This window comes from Cicer arietinum, chromosome 7, assembly GCF_000331145.2.
Source record: "Cicer arietinum cultivar CDC Frontier isolate Library 1 chromosome 7, Cicar.CDCFrontier_v2.0, whole genome shotgun sequence".
Classification (NCBI taxonomy): domain Eukaryota; kingdom Viridiplantae; phylum Streptophyta; class Magnoliopsida; order Fabales; family Fabaceae; genus Cicer; species Cicer arietinum.
In genome coordinates, this window is record NC_021166.2 from 46,176,313 (window position 1) to 46,185,038 (window position 8,726).

The window sequence follows — 8,726 nt, forward strand, 5'->3', positions numbered from 1 at the left end:
TTGTTGAGATGGAAAAACGCTTTGTAAAAAGTGATAAGGCTGAAACAAGTTCTTTGCTTCAGAATTTAATTTCCATGAAGTATCAAGGCAAGGGAAATATAAGAGAGCACATTATGATGATGTCCAACATTGCTTCTAAGCTTAAAGGTCTAAAGCTTGAGTTGTCAGATGACTTACTCATTCATTTAGTATTGCTGTCTCTTCCTTCGCAATTCAGTCAGTTTAAGGTGACTTATAATTGTCAAAAGGAGAAATGGACTCTTAATGAGCTCATTTCATTATGTGTGCAAGAAGAGGACAGGCTGAAGCAAGATAGGACTGAAAGTGCTCACTTTACTAGCATCTCTAAAGACAAGGGCAAAAGGAAAAGAATTGAGGAGCCCAAGAACAAAGCTGCTGCTAAGGGTCCAGAACAAAAGAAGCAGACTAAGGATAACAACTGCTTCTTCTGCAGGAGTTCTGGACACGTGAAGAAGGATTGTGCCAAATATCACGCTTGGCGTGTTAAGAAAGGTATGATTCTGTCTTTGGTCTGTTCTGAGGTTAATTTAGCTTCAGTACCTAGAAACACTTGGTGGTTAGACTCTGGTGCAACTACTAACATCAGTGTTTCAATGCAGGGTTGCCTGAACTTCCGAAAGCCTAGTGATACTGAAAGATGGATCTATGTAGGAGATGGGAAGAAGGTAGAAGTTGAAGCCATAGGAAAATTTAGATTATTATTAAGTTCCGGTCATTATTTGGATTTAAAAGACACTTTTGTTGTACCGTCATTTAGACGGAATTTGATCTCTATTTCTTATTTGGACAAATCAGGATATTATTGTTCATTCGGGAATAAAGAATTTACTTTGTCTTTAAATTCGAATGTTGTTGGAACCGGTTTACTTTCTGGTTATGATAATCTTTATTTGTTGGAAACTGTGGCTAACTATAATGAAACCTTGAATGTGGAATCACGTGGTACTAAGCGGAAAATTGACAATTTCAATTCAGGAGTGCTTTGGCACAAACGTCTAGGTCACATCTCTAAAAATAGAGTTGAACGACTTGTGTCAGATGGAATTTTAGATTCCATTGACTTCACAGACCTTAACGTTTGTGTAGCATGCATTAAAGGAAAACAGACTAAAGATAAGAAATTAGGCGCATATAGAGCTACAGACGTCTTAGAATTGATACATACGGACATCTGTGGGCCATTTCCAACTCCTTCTTGGAATGGTCAACAATATTTTATATCATTCATAGACGATTATTCGAGATATGCCTACCTTTACCTAATTCACGAAAAGTCCCAATCAATAGACGTGTTCAAATCCTTTAAGGCAGAAGTTGAGAATCAACTTAATAAAAGAATTAAAAAGGTCAAATCTGATCGTGGTGGTGAATACTACGGCAGATATGACGGTTCAGGTGAACAACGTCCGGGACCATTTGCCAAATACCTAGAGGAATGTGGAATCGTCCCACAATACACTATGCCGGGGTCACCCAGCATGAATGGTGTAGCTGAAAGACGAAACAGGACTCTTAAGGATATGGTAAGGAGTATGATTTGTCATTCCACCTTGCCAGAGTCACTCTGGGGAGAGGCATTAAAAACAGCAGCATACATTCTTAATAGAGTACCAACTAAGGCAGCGGCTAAAACACCTTATGAGCTTTGGATTGGGCGTAAGCCTAGTCTGAAGCACCTTCATGTTTGGGGATGTCCAGCTGAGGCAAGGCCTTATAGGCCGAATGAAAAGAAATTTGAACCCCGAACAATTAGCAGCTATTTTATAGGGTACTCAGAAAAATCAAGGGGCTATAAATTTTATGATCCTAATTTGAGAACAATTTTTGAGACGGGAACGGCAACGTTCTTTGAGGATATTGAGTTTGGGGGGAAGATTAAGGTTAAAGATTTTGTCTTTGAGGAAGAATCTGTAACAATTCCAGAACTGATTCTTCCACCAATTGACTTTCCCATTATTGAACAAACTCAAGATGATCTGGTTGTTCAGGAAGAACAAAATCCAGATCAAATTCAAGATCCTCAAGAACAAGTGCCTCAAGAGCCAGCTCCATTGCGGAGATCCACTAGAGAAAGGAAAAATGCTATTTCGGATGATTATGTAGTATTTATCAATGAGGTAGAGGAAAATGTTGGCATGACGGAAGACGACCCGGTCAACTTTCACCAAGCCATGCAAGATTCTCGTTCAGATAAGTGGATCGAAGCAATGAATGAGTAGTACAAGTCTATGCAAGATAATTCAGTGTGGGAACTTATCCCATTACCTGAAGGAGTGAAACCCATTGGTTGCAAATGGATTTTTAAAACCAAGCGGGATTCGAATGGTAATGTGGAGAGATATAAGGCACGTCTTGTAGCTAAGGGTTATACTCAAAAGGAAGGGATTGATTATAAAGAGACTTTCTCTCCGGTTTCATCGAAGGACTCTTTAAGAATAATCATGGCTCTTGTTGCTCACTTTAATTTGGAGCTTCATCAAATGGATGTAAAAACAGCTTTTCTCAATGGCGACATTGATGAGACTATCTATATGGTGCAGCCAGAAAACTTTGTGTTGGGAGACCCAAAGAATATGGTGTGCAAACTAAGAAAGTCCATTTATGGGCTAAAACATGCTTCTCGTCAATGGTACCATAAATTTCATCAGGTAATTCTCTCATTTGGTTTTGAGATGAATACAGTTGATGATTGTGTGTATCATAAGTTCAGTGGGAGCAGACATATTTTCCTGGTCTTGTATGTTGATGACATACTGCTTGCCACTAACGATATAGGCATGTTGCACGAAACTAAGAAATTTTTATCAAAGCATTTTGAGATGAAAGATCTTGGTGACGCCTCTTTTGTATTAGGAATTCAGATACACTGAGACAGATCTCGAGGTATTCTTGGATTGTCACAAAAGAGCTATATCGATAAGGTTCTCAAAAGGTTTGGGTTACATGATTGCAAACCAGGGGACACTCCAGTTGCTAAGGGAGACAAGTTTAGTCTCAAACAGTGCCCTAAGGGAAGTTTGGAAATTCAAGAAATGCAGAAGATCCCTTATGCTTCAGCTGTAGGGAGTCTTATGTATGCCCAAGTATGTACGCGTCCAGACATAGCGTTCATAGTAGGGATTTTAGGCAGATATTTAAGCAATCCAGGTCTTGACCATTGGAAAGCAGCCAAGAGGGTCATGAGATATTTGAAGAGAACAAGAAACTACATGCTCACATATAGGAGGTCAGACCAGTTAGAGATCACTGGGTACTCTGACTCGGATTTTGCGGGATGCCAAGACAGCTTAAGATCAACTTCAGGCTATGTCTTTCTGTTAGCTGGTGGAGCAGTTTCTTGGCGTAGTGCCAAGCAAGGTCTTACTGCTTCATCAACCATGGCAGCAGAATTCGTAGCAATTCATGAGGCATCTGACCAGGGCATTTGGCTGAGAAATTTTGTCACGGGGCTGCAAATAGTTGAAGGGATTGAAAGACCACTCAAGTTGTATTGTGACAATAGATCAGCAGTCCTGTATTCTAACAATAATAGGAGCTCAACCAAGTCAAAGCACATTGACATTAAGTTCCTAGTTGTTAAAGAGAAGGTACAAAGTGGACAGATATCCATAGAACACTTAAGGACAAACTCCATGATTGCGGATCCACTCACTAAAGGTCTACCACCCAAGGTCTTTCATGAGCATACTGCTCACATGGGTGTGCTACAGTTTGAGGAATCTTGATTTTAGTGGGAGTTTCGTCCATTATGTAATTCATGTTCTATGTTTAATTGTAAAGTACAAATACATTGTATTTGGACTTTCTGATCAGAAATAAAGTTTAAAGTATTCAGTTTTTGGTTACTTTGTACATTTAAGTTATGGTATGATCTCATTCGATAAAGTAGGACCAGTTGAAAATTGACATGCATTGACCAACTTCATGTAATTTTCATGCTACACTTTTCATAATGGGTCTATGTCATTTAGTTGTGTCAGTACGGGTGATCATTGATGGGTTTAGTTATGCCTATTATGACGAAAGCCTCCTTGGTTCCATGTGCTGATATGATTAATGGACGGGACAATTTGGATTATACTCAAGGTAATTATAATGACATTTTTGACGTCATAAAGTCTAACACACTCCTAAGGATACATGTGTGACCAGTGGGAGATTGTAAGATTTATGGGTCACATATGTAATTAATTAATAAAGTGTGTTAGGGTCATTGTATAATTAGCCAATAAACTAGGGGTCAAATAATATATAATAGTTTATGGCTAAAGAGCATAATAGTTATGAAAATTAATAGTGTAGATACCAGGCAGTTTTTAATTTAATAAGGGGCTGAATTGGAAATACTGCAATTTGGGATATAACTAATAATAGTTATATATAGGGGTAATGGTCCCCAAGGCAAACACAACAAGACTATTCAGTTTCAAAACCCTAAAGGAGAAAATTCTCTGGTTCTCTCTATCCCCATCAAGAGAGCAAGGTCTTCAGGGTGTTTTGCTGAGGAATATCACCCAACCCATTGGCTCTATCATCATCATCTCAGGATTTCATTAATGGCAATTCCCACAGGTACGCTTCCGCCTTTGGCTATTCATCATGTAATTGACATGGATTGTTGAGCACAACGTTATTAAGGTTTTTCCAACAATCCACTTCCAAGATCCATTCTGTGTGGTTCAACACTGGAAAAAATCATTCCTCCAACAAAGACCGTTGTGTTGATTAACACTCAACAATCCATATTCGAATCATTTGCACAAACTCTCAAGAATGTTCATTTGAGTTAGTTACCAAAACTAGTATCAAAGGGTCAACGTCCGTTGTCAAAATTCCATAATATAAATATCAATTAGGTTTGGCGAATTGCAAGAATAACCCTCATGGTAGAGTTGCCATGCCTAAGGATGAGACATTGATTGCATTACTGGTTTTACGTGAAAAGTTTTTTTACAATATGGAAACTAATTGGTTCAATTCAAATGGTTCCCCTTGGAATAAGATTTTTATGACTTGTCCTATGCTTTTCTCGATGATTTGCAAAATGTTCAAATAGTTGGAACTTGAAATTTGAAATTTGCTCTTTTTCGAGTTTTCTCTTGGCCGAAAGATTTCAATTTGAATTTGGTAAGAAATACAAAGACTCAATGTTTATTTTCTATCTACAATCTTCCTAAAGAATATTGGAGGCCAAGTATCATTTTCACTATTACTTTAGGTACTAGAACCCCAATATCTCTTGGTGAACCAACCGAACTAAAAAAAGTTGAGACATTTCGTTTGAGTTTTGGTCGTTTTGGATATGTTACAAGAGCTAAGAGATCATATTCTTGTTGAACGTGAAGGATATGCGTTTTTTGTTTACATTGATTTTGAAAAAAATTCATTGTTTTGTGAATCCTATAAGGTTGTTGGGCATTCCATATACAATAGTCAGAAAACTCTGATGGTCATGGAATAGCTCAATTAGTTGACTATGTTGCAGTTTCAAAGAAGTTGGTAAAAAGGTGTATCTCTAAAAAAACTACTTCCCTGAAGTAGGTCGAAATTGAATGTATAGACAAAGTTATCTAGGGTAATAATGATCGTCGTGTTGTTAATTATCCTTTTATTGATCATATCTCCAACATTGATTTAGGAGGTACCATTGTTATTCAAGAACTTTCTCCCTCTGATCAGGAAAAATTCATAAAAAATGTGAAGAAGCTAATGACTCTCGAGATAATTTACATCTCGAGAGTTGCTTGTGATTTGGAAATATTGTGAGAGTTTTTAAAAAAAATAGAGATGCTAGTGAAACAAATCGTACAGATGACGAGAAGACAACAAATATTAGTTTGTAGAATCAATCTACTACCAATGAAGAGCTTTTTCCAGAGGTGATTTCTAATTTTAGTTTGTAGAATCATTCTACTATGCAAAAGGATGCTATAGTATATAATTTCTATATAAGGGCCAAAAAAAACCTTCATGATATTAGGATTTTTTTCTTCACTTTTCCTTTTCTTTTTTGATAAAGTTTTAGCTTTTAAAAAAAGAACACTAAATTCATAATTTTCCTAGGACGCCAAAATATCAGGGTGGTCCTGTTTTTGGGATTCTAATTTAAACGAGTAGAACAATAAAGCTTCAATTGAACCTGAGATCTATATTGAAGGAAAAGTGTGGAAATTCACAAAGAAGATGGGTGTTTTAAGGGGCACTGGTGATGAAGTGAATGTTTAAATATTCAAGAGATGAATTGTATATGGTTTTAAATTGCGATTTACAATTGTATTTTTGCAACTATCGCAATGCAGTCTTTTATATCTCCACAACAACATCACATATGCTATTTAGACCACATAAGCTACATTTTATTGTAATATAAAAGATCAGGGCTTAAGTACAATCGCAGTTGAAAACCATGGAACTGTGATAAGGTGAAAAAGGCATAGAAGACCATGAAGAATTTTTCATTTAATATATGCAGGAACTGTGCAAAGATGGGTCTCTAGTTTGATACTTTGGCTCTTTGATAAAATTAGTTGATAATTTATAGTTTTTAACTTATAGTTTATAGTTTATAGATGATAGTTATTAAACTAATTGAGTTTTTGATAAAAGTAGTAATTCAATTAGTTTAAAAGTGTAAAACGACACAATGGGATATTCTTAATTAAAAAAAAATTATTAATTAAGGTTTAAAATATTTTAAAAGTAGAAATTTAAAATTTATTTTTTTTATTAATTTAAAATTTATCAATCTAGTATATATTTTATATATTTATCTATTTATTTTAAAATAAAATAATTAAATAAATTATTTACTTTAGTTATAAATAATTTAAAATTATGATAAATAAATTATTTAGTTTAATTATAAATAATTTAAAATTATAATAAATAAATTATTTGTTATTCAAATATATTTTTTTATTTATTTAGTTAGTTTATTTATTTTTTAAAATAATTAGTTTATTAGTTATTTCAAATTATTATTCATAAAATTATATTAAATTTAAAATTATATAAATTATTTAATATAAATTGTTTTTAATTATTTATTTTAAATTATAGCCAAGAAAGTATATATAAAGAGTAAAAAAGAATTTTAGTTACAATAATAAATGTAAAATTAGAAGAAAAAAATTATATGTTATAAGCTATAAATTGATAAACTACTTGAATTGGTTTATCCAAAAACTCTATAAGCTATAAGTATATAAATGGCTAGACGAGAAAGTTGAGGGTTGATTGATATATGTGTGTGTATGATATAAAGAAATTGACTACTGAAGAGAAAATAATTACGTCAATTACCAAGGAATTGCCTACTGAGAGGAGAACTATTTAATACTCTTTCTTTGACTTTGACGGACATAAATTTCATTTTGGATCATTTCACACTCATTAAGTAGGTAAGGCAACAAGGTCGGTTGGATCATTTTTGTCTCTCCTATTCTCCTCCCTCACCCATAACCAGTTCATATTATAATTAAAATAATAATTATTATACAATAATAAAATATTAAAATCATATATATTTTATGTACAGAGGATTACTAGTATAAAGATATGATTATAAATAAATTTAAATAAAAAAACAATTTTTAGCAAATTATTTTTATTAATTATTGATGTGTTTTTTTTCTTCATAAATAGAAAGTAAAAAAACAATTTGAGAATAATTTATATAATAATAATTAAATTATATAATTGAAAAAAAATAATTAATATTACATTGAAAATTTAAAATAACATTCATTGTAAGATAACTTTTTTTTTAGAATGTATACGTAGTTAACATATTTAATGTGGTTTATTTTTTATTTTTTATTTTTTGAATTAAGAATCAAATGATTCTTATTAATCAGATACATGGACACTTACTTTGAATAACAGATTGAAAAAAGAAGTTTGCATATAGAGCTCTGTTACCTTTATCAAAGAGTCGTTAAACATCCACCCAAGGCAGCAGTGAAATGCAACCTATTTCAAAACAAAATGAACGTAACAAAAATGAGATTGTGAAAGATATGTGATAAGCACTAAATGAGATGAAAGAGTGAAAAATTAATTACAGCGTTTTCGGATGTAATCCAAAGCCAGTTATAGAAATATTGGGAAGATGTGTAGAATTTACACGAAAACATAACAAGATGCATTAACCGGTGCATGCTTCCTATATATATACAATTAGTGTGAGACTTGTGTCATTTACGGAATAACATTTACCAATTTACCAGTAAAGTATATATAAAATATCAGTTTTAGTATTTCTCATGAGTTGCTTTTATGCATTAAAAGCATGGGAGAGAGATGGTTCAAGCAAAGAATAATAATCCCTCACCAACAAATTATTAAAGAATGGGAGAAAAGTATCAATTGATACTCGTTGACATATATTAAACAAAGTATAATAATAATAATAATAATAATAATAATAATAATAATAATAATAATAATAATAATAATAATAATAATAATAATAATAATAATAATAATAATGTCGCGGCCTAAAATTTCGAGTTTTCATCGAATTCAATGGAGTCGCCACCAAAATTTAATTTAAAATAGGGAAAATATTGGAAAACCCTAAAAAATGTAAAAATGGTATTTGAAACCATTTTGAGTTCGGGAGTCGATTATGCGTAGGGAAGGTATTAGCACCCTACGACATCCGCTAAAAAATGGTTACCTATAATTAATTGTGCAAAATTATA

General features: G+C 33.1%; 1 long non-coding RNA gene across 1 annotated transcript in view; it reads right to left on the reverse strand.

Annotated features, from left to right (window-relative positions):
• The window catches only part of LOC101494016 (uncharacterized), a 10,665-nt gene extending 2,479 nt beyond the window's left edge, over positions 1–8,186 (reverse strand). Inside the window, exons 1-2 of the long non-coding RNA XR_012163933.1 lie at positions 8,085–8,186; positions 7,942–7,992 (exon numbers count right to left, since the gene is read on the reverse strand). This is a non-coding gene — a long non-coding RNA (uncharacterized lncRNA). The remainder of the gene's footprint in view (positions 1–7,941; positions 7,993–8,084) is intronic.
• Between the last annotated feature and the right edge of the window lie 540 nt (positions 8,187–8,726).